Source organism: Ursus arctos, unplaced genomic scaffold, assembly GCF_023065955.2.
Source record: "Ursus arctos isolate Adak ecotype North America unplaced genomic scaffold, UrsArc2.0 scaffold_17, whole genome shotgun sequence".
NCBI classification, from domain to species: domain Eukaryota; kingdom Metazoa; phylum Chordata; class Mammalia; order Carnivora; family Ursidae; genus Ursus; species Ursus arctos.
The window spans coordinates 58,383,693-58,397,955 of NW_026622841.1; positions in this window are offsets into that span (position 1 = coordinate 58,383,693).

The following is a 14,263-nucleotide window of genomic DNA, read 5'->3' on the forward strand; positions in this document are numbered from 1 at the left end:
GGACTGTTGCGTACTACAGATGCTCGCAGGGACACATCCATTAACTCAGATACTCAAATGCCCAAAGAGGCTTGGAAGCACACAAAACAGTGCTTCTGGGAGTGAGATTGTAGTTCAATATGAGTGAAGATAAAAAATAAAGACTTTAAGGAGAATTCACCCACAAGTAAATGTCAACATGGAAAACCGTAGAGAGTATGTTTGTATGGAGAGTGGACACAGTAACAATTGACGGCCCATCTCCAAACTTGAACCAGGCTCAGATGAGAGACCCAAATGGGCCAGACCCTGAGAGACGGTGGGAAAACTTGGATCACTGGCAATGAGATTTGCTTACTGTTCCACTAAGTGTGGGAAGTAAGTGCAGTAAGTATGCTTTGCCTGAAGACGGGAGTTCGTCCCAGCTCTTGGGACATAACTTATAAATTCTTGGAATTTAACGAATCATAGGAGTATCTGTCATAGATGGTGGGCCTCTTGGATCACACCTGTTAGTTTCTGCTAACAGGACGACTCAGCATGGGACTGGTGGCACCCAACAGTCTCAGGGTAAGGGGTTGACCGTGCACCAAAAAGACCGAGTGTATCATTTATGGTGGAGGCTTTGGGTTACACAATATCCATTAATCCTGAGACTGAGTTTAACCACGTAGGCAATCAATCAATCATCCCTACATAATGACATTCCAATAAAAATTTGGGACACCAAAGCTCAGGTAAGCCTCCTGAGTTGGCAATACTCTGTGAATATTTATCACATATTGATGTTGAGAGGGTAACCTGCCTCTGAGGACAGCTGAAACTTCGAATTTGGAACTCTTCCAGACTTTCCCATGCATCTTTTACCTTGGATGTTTCAACATATTCTTTTCTGGTAATAAAAGTAACCATGAGTATAATACATTTCAAAGAATCCTGTGAGTTTTTCTAGTGAATTCTGGAACCTAAGACAGTTTTTGGAAACTCCTAAATTTGTAGTTGTCAGAAGTAAGGACGGACTTGTGTAGATGCTTTCCTTTAGCTTTATAGTTGACTCCTAACTCCTTGCAATTGGGGTCACAAGTTCTGGGTAGACTTGTCAGTCCGGAGGTCTATGCCCTCAACCTCACTGTGTGACCAACTCTGAGTGGCTACGTTTTGCATGGAGCAATTCCATGTGGGTAAAATAGGGTGTATCTCTCTGATTCTTAAGCAACCAATCAGTAATAACAACAGAGAGGGAAAAAAAGTTAAGTTGACAGTATGGGCAAAGCAGCTGGAAAGGGAAGTAAATGTCTGTGCGTGTTGTTTGGAACATGTATATATGAGGTAATCACTTTTAAATGTTCTCAACACATGTGTTGGCAACGTCTAATAATAATAATTAGTATTTGTTAAGTGCTTACTATTGAAAGTTTCTGTTCTGAATTTTCTACGTATATTAACTAATTTAATTCTCTGAACGACCCAAGTTTTTAGCCCAGTTTGTAGAAAGGGAGGTAGAAGGAGGCTAAATAACTTGCCCTAGGTTACATCCTCCCAGGATTTGATTCCAAACCATCTGACTCCTTAATTCATGCTCTTACCAGTGCCCCCATATGGTTTCTCAGTAGGTAATCACTTATATTTTCTCTGATCTTATAGAAAGGTGTTAATAAACTGGTTATCTTAATTCCAATCCTAATTGTCTTGTGACAAAGTAAGATTTGTATATGAGCAGATGCGTATTTTATTTCTGATAACCCCCTTTTGCCCTTTGATCCCTTTCGTGTTAGGCAGGAAGTCCTGACTTCTCGTACTGGAGGAGGGAGAACACGATGAGCACAAAAGAAAAAAGAATAAGTAAATTCTTTGCTTTCAAACTTCAAAATAAAATTTGGAAACTTTCTCTAGAAACAGTATAATGAAAGAAAGGGGTTTGAGTTAAGGTTATGTATTTTGAGTTAAAAAAAAATCTATGCCTTAGAACGATCTCTGAGAATCTAGATTGATACAAAGACCAATTAAATGCAGCTCTAGATTTAATGCAAACTTTCTGATCTGTGGAAATTGCTAAGGGTGATGGAGACAAAAGCAAGAAGTAAGACATTGGCGACAATCTCTGTGCCCTACCTCCTTACCCATCTCCCGCCAATGGGTAGAAGGGGCAGTCATGGAACCCCAAGGAAGTTTGTAGGAATCTGAGAGTAGAAGACTTACAACCAGTTCCTATCAGAATGCCTTGGTGACAATATCCTTGTAAGTTTCCAGAGATGGCTGTGCAGTAGTGCCAAAGGGCTCAGAGAACCCAAGACAGCCTGCTTCTGGTAGACTCCTGTTACGGCACATGAATTTTCACACGTACACAAAAAGCATGGAAAATAACTCAGAGAGCCTCAGTGAATCTGGAGTGGCCTCAATTTTATGATAAAAAGGACATGGAACATGTGGATCAACAACCAGAAACCTACAGGGACTCAGACACCTGGACGGATGACCCAATGCACTGCACCCACGTGCCAGTGGGGGCAGGGTGCCCTCAAGCAATGCCAGGATCATTTATACCCTCCAGAACTTATGTCATTCCAAGAAGGTGGGAGCTGGGGGCAACTCGAACCAGTGGAGAAAATCCTGACCAGATTTCAAAAATTAGGATTTAATTGTGAAAACCTTCTATTTGCTTAACGTAGGTTTTCAGATACCGGGCAAATGGTTGCTGGAATTAGAAATTCAGTTGTTATAGAAAAGAAATCTGTCTTGTTTTGTATATCTGGGTCAATGGCAAAATGTTTAGCCACGACATCTCTATTGATCAAATCAGCCATATTCAGTATCTTCTCTGCTCCTACAGAAATAACAAATGGCTTTCAAGTGTATTACATCCCCCCCACACCCGCCCGCTCCCAGGCCTACCAAAAGTTATGTGCTCTTTCTAAGACCAGGAAACCAAAACACTACAGCTAAAAAACTAGTATCCTGAATACTTACTAAAGGAAATAGTTTGGGTTAGTATGGAATTTGGTATCACCCTGAAATATGAGGATTTGTTACTAGAGGCGCGGGGGAAAGACATATTCCCTGTTAGGGGACCCTGCTGACAGTGAAAAGAATGAAGGGGGTGATTGGCAAGCAGTCCTTTCAAAGAGGCACATAAACAAACATTGAAAAACAGTAAACACGTAAGATAATTCATTTGGACACTTTTATATGTAGCATGTATAGGACTTAAAATAACATTCCCAAGTTAAACTGAAAACATTACTATGTAAATGCCACAACTAAGCCAAATGAAAGAGTAAATACCAGCCTTGCAAACTGGTCTCCCTTAAGGGCACTCACAGGCTAGGACTGCATGCTGTTTTCCAAAGAAATGTCCTCCTCTCTATCCATCTTCTCTGTTTTGACAGCAAACCCATTGACCGGCATATGTTTTGTGAAATTTCTGAACAATTGACTTTCAAGGCCTAGCAAACACTCCTTCTCCACCTTCTTAGAAACCTCCTAGGAGCCACCGTGGCCAATTAAAAACATCATAAATCTAACCCCAAAACTGCATTATTTCAAAAAGAGATTGGACGCCCCCATTCCCCGCGTTGTTTGTACACATCTGTGTCTGTCCTTTTGCTGAATAGGCCACGCCAGCAGGAGATCATCAATCAGCAGGTGTCACCAAGCCCAAGTACAGAACGGCTTAATAGGAAAATGGCGTCTTTTTTCATTCCCTGTTGTCACCTACTAAAATGTAAGCTCCTTGTTGATCTCATCACACTTAGTTATGTTTTAGTGAAGGGTTGAAAAGACCCAGCCTGCACATATTCTGGAAATTTTGAAATAATGTCTCAGTGAACAGATGTAAATATTTTCTTCCAGCAGCTCTTTGTGGAAATGAATTTTTATGAGCCCAAAACATCCTTGATTTGACCCCGTTTAAAAGTCAAGTTAAAACTAAATACTGAAAGAAAGAAAGAAAGAAAGAAAGAAAGAAAGAAAGAAAGAAAGAAATTTGACAGAAATGTCAAGAAATTATCAACACCAAGACTTTTGAGACCGAAAATCTCTGGGTTAACAATAAGCTTTTGTTTAGTGGAACAAATTTATAGTATAGGAGAGAGGTAAAAAGCACAGGCTCTAGGTACAGACTATCTGCATTCATATCTTTCATATTTTAGTTCTGACCTTGAACAAATTTTTCCACTTCTTGCTTCCATCTTTTGGAAGAATTGGTATAGTAAATAATACGTACCTCATAGGGTTCGTAGAACCTGGCACATAATAAGTGTTCAATGAATGCTAATTATTACTTGCATATAGGTAGATAAGAGAAGCAGTTAATGTATAGTTATATACCAGTGACTATAAAATGTAAGTGAAATCCGTGCTTTGTACTTTATATTGATAACAAAGGGTTTTGCTTATCTGTTCACCGAGAAGAGCAAAGAACTTTCCTATAAAGAACAAAGAGCTTTTCCTCTAATATTGAAAATGTCATCCTAATGTTTCCAAGAACTCTTAACTAGGAATGTTTGTTACAGAGACCTTACTCATGAGATGTTAGGAAACACTGATTATTGTAATTGTAAACTCCGTTTACCGTGGGAGGCTGTCCCGACTCACTGGCCAAGTGATCAGCAAACACTAAATGTAGCATTGCTGATTTAGGTCAAATTTATTCAATCAACGTAGAAGGACTGAGCAGACTCACCAAAATTTTGTAACATAGCTAAAGGCATTTCTCACTGTAAAAATAAATTAAAAAAAAAAAAAAAGATGATTCTGGGGTGCCTGGGTAGCGCAGTCGTTGAGCGTCTGCCTTCGGCTCAGGGCATGATCCCAGAGTCCTAGGATCAAGCCCCGGATCGGGCTCCCTGCTCCGCTGGGAGCCTGCTTCTTCCTCTCCCACTCCCCCTGCTTGTGTTCCCTCTCTCGCTGGCTGTCTCTCTGTCAAAATAAATAAATAAAATCTTTAAAAAAATAAATAAGATGATTCTAACAGATTTACTTCAAATCACATTGCAATTTCTTTTTTTGAGATGACAACAGTATCTTCTGTCTGACAGCGTTCAACTTGCTTTCGGATGTATTCAGTGTTTTCTCAACTTCAAATGCACTTGAAAACCCATAAGGGAAGGAAAAAATATCCTTGTTCATGTTCAATAGTTGCATGAAGAACACTTTCCAAAAGTCATATCTATCAGTGCCTTCCGCAAGGAACTCTTACGGTACTCTGAAAGCGTGATGGTGATGGGGAAGAAAAGTCAACGCTGTTCCCTTCTTGCCTTCCACTGTGTGGAACAATGTAATGTGTCCTTTTCCTAAACTCTCCGACTCCACCAGGATGAGGAGACGTGGAGGATGTGGCTGAGAACTAAGGCATCAGGAGTACTTAGGCCCACGACGGCTTGAGTGGTTTCCTGTGGCCTAGAGTCCCAGGCCTGGGTGAGCAAAGGGCAAGGAAGAAAGGAAGGAGGGCCAACGAGGATGACCAGGACTTTTTTCCCGCTGGGACAAGGTGATTAGCAGATACCCAGATGTGCTCCTTCCTCTCATACTCACTTTTGGCTTGGCTCTTAACTCCTACCCAACCCTCACTAAATGTCCAGAAGAGCCCACACAAACTGAGTGAGCCACCAGATACCCCAAAGCAGCCTCCAGAAAAGGCCCATGGTCCCCCAGTGGGAAATCTGCTCCTCCTACCAGGACTGGGAACTAACACTGGGTACAAAAATGAAGACTATATGATAGGTTCAAGTTCCGGGCTGGAAACGGAGAATAAGCTTGATGTGTCGGTATCTGAATTCCTGAAACTTACCCTCCGTCAATCACACTTTTATTCTTATGTCAATCCTCAGTGAGAGAGGTTCTGTCCCAAGCTCCATTTATTGCTGGGTGCCCCTCCACCTTTGTAAACATTGAGACCTCCTTTTTACATCCAAATTTTTTGCAGATAGTAATGAATTTTCAATATCCACTGATTAAAAAATAGTATTATGAATACAGTAATACTTTTAAATAAATGTGTTTGTTTTTCACTAACCACAATACATCCATGTGAATTTTTAACCTAGAAGGAAAAATACGTATAAAACAAACTTCTCAGAGCACCTGGGTGGCTCAGTTGGTTAGGAATCCGACTTGTGATTTCAGCTCAGGTCATGATCTCATAGGTTGTGGGATCGAGCCCCACTGAGCGTGGAGCCTGCTTGAGATTCTCTCCCTCTGCCCCTACTCTCTCTTTCTCTCTTTCTCTCTCTCTCAAACAAATAAATAAGTCTTTAAAAAAAATAAATGGGGGCACCTGGGTGGCTCAGTCAGTTAAGTGTCTGCTTTTGGCTCAGGTCATGATCCCGGAGTCCTGGGATCAAGCCCCATATCAGGGTCCCTGCTCAGTGGGGAGGGTGCTTCTCCCTCTTCCCCTCACCCTGCTCATGCTCGCTCTCTCTCAAATAAATAAATAATCTTTTTTAAAAAAATAAAGTAAATAAAAATAAAATGAAAATGAACTCATCACCGTGCCTGACACAGTGAAAGCACTCAGTAAAGGGTAGCTACTCACGAATGCTGCTAATGAATGACAGTGCTGTTGTCGAAGTTTACTCAGTCCACAGGTAATGCGTGGTATACTTGTGGATTCTGAGTCTTAACAGCTCCTCAGTAACATATGAGCTGTATACTAGGCTCCGAATTTCCCACAGCAGTAACTTTGTCTGATTCATATTTCGACACCAGCAGCGTCAAGCACTGTGTCTTGCTTATAGACAATTCTTTTTTTTTTTAAGATTTTATTTATTTATTTGACAGAGAGAGACAGCCAGCGAGAGAGGGAACACAAGCAGGGGGAGTGGGAGAGGGAGAAACAGGCTCCCAGCGGGAAAGCCTGACATGGGGTTCAATCCCATAACTCCGGGATCACGCCCTGAGCCGAAGGCAGACACTTAACGACTGCGCCACCCAGCCGCCCTGCTTATAGACAGTTCTTGATAAATTAATTGAATTGAATCTACTTCCCTCAAATGTCATGAAGAGATGAAGTATCTTGGCTCTGCTCCTTGGCATTTTTAAACTTCTTTATTGTTTTTAAAAAAAATTTATAGGCTTATACTTGTTAAAAAAGAAGATGAAGAAGAAAATGGAATGTTATTCGTGAAAACTAAAGGAAAGACTTCTTGGAGAAGAACAGGTATGGCAGAGTTCTGCTGGAATTCGTTCTCAGCATAACCTGAGCATAATTCTGCTCAAAGAGCCAGGGCACTAAGAAGGACTCAGTTTCTGGTTACCCTAAAACTGGTGACAGATAAAATTGGCCTGCTGAATAATCTGAGTCCTTGTCCTTTTAAAACAGATTGGTTTATGTCCTAAAAAATAAAAAACATTTATGAACAAATATGAAAATTTCACACCTCAATAGAAACGTGGACGAAAGCCATGAAAAAGTCAATTCGCTAAAGAAACAATAAAAGTGATTAATAAGATTTTGAAAATAAATTCAACCCCACAGACAATTAACAAAATACAAAATCAAATAATGAGATGTAGCATATTTTTACTACAAATTGATGGGGGTTGGAGGGAACGGGTCCTTCCTAGAATAATGAGGGGGTGGTAAGACACACTGTCATACACTTAGATGCTAATATTTACCAAAATCCTTAAGAAGGTTAATATCGGTGACCTGAATGCTCATCGGTAGTAGACTGGCGGGCTAAACAATGGAACGCGCATGTGTGATGGATGGCAGAAAAGGACACAATGGCATGTGCCTCCCTGAATCCATGCTCTTTGCAACTTGGCTGCTCTTCCTTGAAGAGGTCGATGCTATCTCTCCATCTCTTAACTCTGGACTGGACTTAGGATTTGCTTTGGCCAACAGAATGTGGCAGAAGTGACGGTGTACAAGTTCTGAGCCTACACCTTATGAGACCTTGCGTGCATGAGACTATCCTGCCTGCTCTCTTGAGACCTCTGCTTTTGCTATGTGAGTAAGGCCAGGCTAACCTCTTAGAGGATGAGACCATGTGGACCACAGCCATGTCAGCCCAGTTGCCACTGAGGCCCTGGACACATGGGAGAGCCCAGCCAAGATCAGCAAATTGACCTGTAGCCGATCACAGTGGACTTCAGATGTACGAGGGAGTCCAGCTAAGACTAAAAGAAATATCCAGTTGAGTTCCACTTACATTCCTGACCCAGAAATAGCAACTAAATCTAGAATATCATGATTATAAAGTCGCCATTAGAAAGAATGTTATAATGATATGCATTGGCCTGGGAGGATGTTTATATGATATATTTATTGGAGAAGAAAAGCCGACCAATAGTGCTTATAGTAAAAAATCCATATTCTGCAAGAGCAAAACAAAAGAAAACCTATACACTTAAAAGCCTATACAGTAAGGCACGTGTGGCCATGCACCCCTGCTTGCCTCAGGAGGGTGGGCTTGGCGGAAGAGGAGGAGGATGGAGAGGCTGACTTTTTCTCCCACCCATCTCTGTATTATATGATGGTAACAGCCAGCGTGAATCATTTTTGTAATTTAGGGATTTAGATTTTTAAGAAAAATTATAGTAACCAACGTTGAAGTGAAGGGCTAAGGAATGCTTTGGAAAACCTGAAGTCGTCTTCTTTTTTTTTTTTTAAGATTTTATTTATTTATGTGACAGAGAGACAACCAGCGAGAGAGGGAACACAAGCAGGGGGAGTGGGAGAGGAAGAAGCAGGCTCATAGCGGAGGAGCCTGATGTGGGGCTCGATCCCAGAACACCAGGATCACGCCCTGAGCCAAAGGCAGACGCTTAATGACTGCGCCACCCAGGAGCCCCAAATCTGAAGTCTTCTGATTGAAGACACAGAGGTCCAGCGGTGGAAAGACCATGTACTTTGGATTCTGAGCTTTGCTGCGAGGGACAGAGAGAGAGAAAGAGAGAGTTCATTTATGTGCTTGTCTCATTAATTCTACTCCTGCAAATTTAATTCATAGGAATTAATCTAAATGTGCATCCATAATTATACAGAAGTATTTCATTGTATACTTTTTATTATGTCAAAAATTGGAAAAATATAAATATCTACCAGTTGTGGAGTGGTTAAATAAATCATGGCAATTTCTCTCCAAATGCAGCCATTAAAGCCATATTAATAATCTGAAAATACTCTAGCTGTTAAGAAAAAAAATACAATAAATACAACTGAATATGCCCCATTGTTACAATTCTGTAAATGCACATATATAAAGCTAATACAAAAGTCAACGAAGCTTATCTCTGCATGTTTGATTTAGAAGGTGATTTTTATTTTCTTCATATTTTTTCCTGTGTTTTCCCAATATATAGAATGAATATGCATTCCTTTGAAGTCAGAATAAAACAACATACTATAAATATTTTTAAAGAGTCCTGAGAGAGGGAGAACAGGGACATAACAGAGAAATAGGTGAGAAAATATAAGAACACCCACTTTCTTTTTTTTACCTTCCCCATGATACCGAATTAAAATCTGCCAAGCAGAAGACATTTTAGGGGGGGTATGAGACAACATCAGTGGCAGGATTGAATATTTATATATACCGACTGGAATGATCCATCAGGGAGAAATTGATAATGCAGAGGGAGAACCTAACATTACAAAGTCCTTGAGTTGGCAAAGGTGACAGGGGCCAGCACATAAATGGAGGAGTCGGCCTTACAGTGAGCAGGGAGGATTCATCCGTTAAACAGAAGGCAAGGCAGAGACCACAGCTTCACCTGCAGTGGGGTCAGCAGACTTGGAGTGAGCAGGTGAAGAAGGTGCACTCTGGTTGCTTCTATTCTCTTAAGGAAAAAAGAAATGCATTTATTAGTTGAGTGTGAAGAGTGGGAGGAGAGGAATGAGAAAGGTCTATGCCGTGCCTGCTTTCCCTCTGATTTCAATTTGTAATGTAGCAGAAAACCCCACATTCAAGACTCATTTTCTAAGCACTCTTAATGGTTATCTATGTGTTTCTAAAAGAAGAGAAGAAATGGGGTGGTAGAACAAGGTTCTGGACCATGCTGAGCTCTCATGTTTGTGGATGAAATACAACACCTACGAGATAATAGGGAAATAATTCAGCCAACAAGAAAATACTTTTCAATCAAGACACTTGCTAAATAAAAATGGGGTACCATTTACAGTACCAATGGATATATTTCTATTGTCTCTAGTCATCCTTCTGAAAGCCAGTGCGGGAGGACCTCTAAAAGGGGTTTATGTAGGTAAAAAATTAAGTCAGAGTGGCTGCGGGCTCAGAGCTGGGGTGCAGGAAGTTAAATGAAGGATGGTGGAGCCATGCCCATATCTAGAAACAGAGAGTAGCCTGAAGCCAACCTGTGAGGAAAGAGCCAGCTCACACCTCAAGGGCCTCCTCTAGCAAGACCCCTGTTGGAAACGAACAGGCGTTTGGGGTGTTGGCAGAGTCCTGCTTGGGCAGCTCAAGACACAGGCAAGTCCAGAAGCCCACAGATGATCGCTGACCCTTCTCGCATTTACCTCCTCTGCCTGGTACCTTCTCTCTCTAACCAGCACCTGCCACTCCCCACCTGCCACCAAAGTACACACACCATGTACTCAAAACCATCGTTAGACCCTAACTTAGACATCACTTCTGGTGGGAATCCTCTTGGGTGGCTCTCCATCCACCAGACCAGATCTAAGCTGTGTGAGCTCAGCGATCACATGTCTCTTATTTACAGTACCTCCAGCACTTAGCACAAGCATCTGCATATGCTGGGAACCCCATACTTGTGGAATCTGTGACCCTCAGTTCTCATTCACCCTGCAGCACAGTCAAGCCTTGGCCTGGAGAATGTGCAACTGTCATTTTAGAGACGGGTCTGAAAGTGTAAAAGCGGAAACAAGAAAACAGATCAATAGGCAAGGGTTTGACAAGATGAGCTGGTAGCCTGTCCTTCCAGAAACCCCACTTCCTCTTCCGGAACAGTAGTGCCAAATAGCTCCAGGGACTCTGAATATGACCGGTCAGTATCCGCAGCAGAGGGGAGACTGTCCACAGTGGAAGGCCCACCCAGTTGCTCCGGTCTGGACCTGATGATGTTCTTCTTCCCAGTTAGGGATGGCCTCAGCCTGGGACCGGGTCACATCTCAGGCTCTGCAGCCCCGGGAATGCAGGGAAGTTATATTTGCCAGTGGTTTGGGGCCTCTATAATGAAGAATTAACTTTCCCAAAGAGAAGTCTGGCCTTTATCCTCAGCCCCTGGGAGATGATCTCAAGGCCCTGGAATGTTCTGCCTCATAGGGAGTATCCTTGTTTGCCTGAGGACTTTGGCCACTATCTGTCTAACAATGTGATTTATGATGAGGGCTTTGAAACAAGCCTTTTGAGTTTCTCAACCTCCAGAGGAACCTAAGACGAAAGGTATTATCCAGAACTTTCAGGAGGAGCTATAAAGCTAAAGGTCAGCCACATGAGCAATATGTATGATCAAGTCCTAATGAAAACTTTGAACCTCTGGACACTAAAGGCTCATGTGAGCTTCCCTGTGCATGTCACACATCATGGTGGGGAGGAAATAACACAATCCAGGTCTGCACAGGGGAAGGATGACAGAAGTTTCATGTTTAGAACCCTCACAGATGTCACCCTATGCACCTCTTCCATTAGCTGATTGTGATTCTTATCCTTTTGCTATAATAAAACTAATCAGAAGTGTAGCACTTTCCTGAATTTTGTGAGTCATTCTCTAGGACTATCAAACTTGAGGGACTATGGGACTCTCCAAAGTGTAGCCAGCTGGTCAGAAAGGAGGGCGGCCTAGGGACCTGGAACTAGCAATTCGTGTCTGAAGTGAGGGCAGTCTTACAGAGGCTTATGCCCTTACCCTGGGAAGCCTGCCCTAGTACCCAAGTTACTGGTACCAGAATTTATTGGAGAGCTCTTCTGATGGAAACATGGGAAATTGAACCAATGCTACCTGACACCTACCTGGAGTCCCTAGGAAGCCCATCAGGAGAGTCCTCTGCTCTCTTCTCTGACCCATAGGTCCCAGATAGGCTCCAAGGGCCATTAACTCCAACAATGTCTGTGCAGGAGAGGAGCTATGATTCTAGTCTAGAAGAACACTAGCTGTGTTATTGATTAAGATTCGAATGTTACAAACAGCTTCCTAGTAGGTGGAAGATTTATCTTATTCTTCTGCATAATTAGAATGATTATTCGACAAATGGATGCTAGTCAGTGAACTTCCAAGAAGAGGCTAAATTCGTCAACCTCATCAGCTCACAGTCCTGGCCAGGGACCTATATTACTGTGCTTCCCGAGAGGGCACGAGAACAGAATGGTGGCAAAAAAAAGCCCGGGCTGCAGGAGCCTGGAGATGCCAATACACACACACGCACACACACATACACACACACACACACACACACACACACACACACAGGAAGACACTGGGAAAGAGCAATTGTGAGTGGTTGGTCCTCTGGGGCCTGGGAGGAAACTGCTGATTATATTTGGAAAACATTCCCACAGTGGGGCCTAGAGAATGGAGACAGTCATGGTGCCCAGACCTGCTTCTGGGCAGCATTCTCCTCCCTGAGTCTAATCCCAGAGGTAACTGGGCAGCAGATGAAAATAGTATTTGCTCAAAACAAAGCAAGTCATCTTTTAAAAAATGGCCAGCTGTCTGAGCTTTGCCTCCCTGCAGAACTCAGAAACCAAGCCAAGCCCTCTAGCTTGGTTGGATGTCTCAAATGGAATATTTCTGACTTCGTCCCTACCTCTCCCCTATCACGCAGGAAGGAGAGTGGGCTGGGACAAGCAGTTAAGACAGCTGTTCCCCTCTGCTGGCTTTCCTGCGGTCCCCCAGGCCCCTCACGCACCCGGAACCCTGAGGTTCTGCTGGTGCAGCCAGACCAGTCTTCCAGACGGTCTCTCTCCTCCGAACTGTCCCAGGATCCCTCCTGAGAATAGGCTTTCCCTGAAAACACAGTGTGTTCCCACTTTCACACTCAGACCACTCCATTTGCCTCAAGGACTCTCTACTCCCCATTTTTTAGTACTGAACCCCTGGTGCATACCTATCTGAAGATTATGTCCCTCATCCTTGCCCACTCTAAAACCTCAGAACAATCGTGCTGCTTTAGATTGCATTTATCAGTGGACAGGTCGCAGGCACTGTGTTAGATTGCAAAGATATAATGCTAGAGGAAAAATATACCCGACAACAGGTCCCATATTGTCTAACAGGAAAGATAGGATAAACAGATACATAAACAAATATATATGCAAATTGGGATGAGTGTTATGAAAGCAATAAACAGGAGGTTGAGAGGAGATTGAAGAGTGCAATTTACATAGGGTAATCAGGAAATGCTTCTCCCTCCCCGGGAAGCAGTGAGTGAGGGGGTGGAGAAAAGTCAGAATTTTTACACTAATGAACATTCTACTGCTGGCAAACACGGAACAAGGGGAAAGGAGTTTCCACCCAACAGAGACATATGAACACATCGATCACACGGTCCAGTGAATGACACTACTCCACAGGGAATGTTAGCTCAGATTGGTGCCAATCCACCACACCTCTAATGTCACTCTCCCTGAGATAAGATGGTATGCGTTTGCACTGTATCTTCCAGGAAAATTGTATTGTCAGAAGAATAGAGCACAATTAGTTGATTTTCATGGCCACCAGTGTTCTCTTTATAATGGTACTCTAGAGAGCTGTGCTAAATGACCAGAGATCAGAATACGTATGGGTGGATATCTAGTTAGCGACTTGAACTTCTCAGGTCCAGCCAGCTTCTAAATTTCCGTTCAGCTCAGCAGCTCATTATCGTGTTCCTGGAGTTAGCACCCCAGCATAAAACATATCATCTGCATCTGCCATTGCCACTTTTTTAGCAAAACCCATATGGACCTTGAGAGTGCAAATCTGAAAATCCCAGGGCATTTTCTCTAATTTTTCCAGGAGGGGTGATGGAATTCGATCTGAGGACAACAACAAATGTGGTGTGACATGATCTGAAGTTTAGCAACCTTGTTTTTCTTATGCAACTTTTTTGGAAATCGGTATGACACCACACCCAAACCAAAACAGCACACATTTATTATCTCACAATCCCATGGGTCAGGAGTCCAGGCACAGCCTCGCTGGTCCTCTGCACAGCGTATCACAAGACTGCAATCAAGGTTTTGGCTGGGATGCATTTTTCATCTAAAGGTTTGACTATGGAAGAATCCAAAGCCATGCTCATTCAGGTTTGGGGCACAATTCATTTCTTTGCAACTGCATGACTGAGGAGCCAGCTTTTTTGCCAGCTGTCACCTGGAGGTCC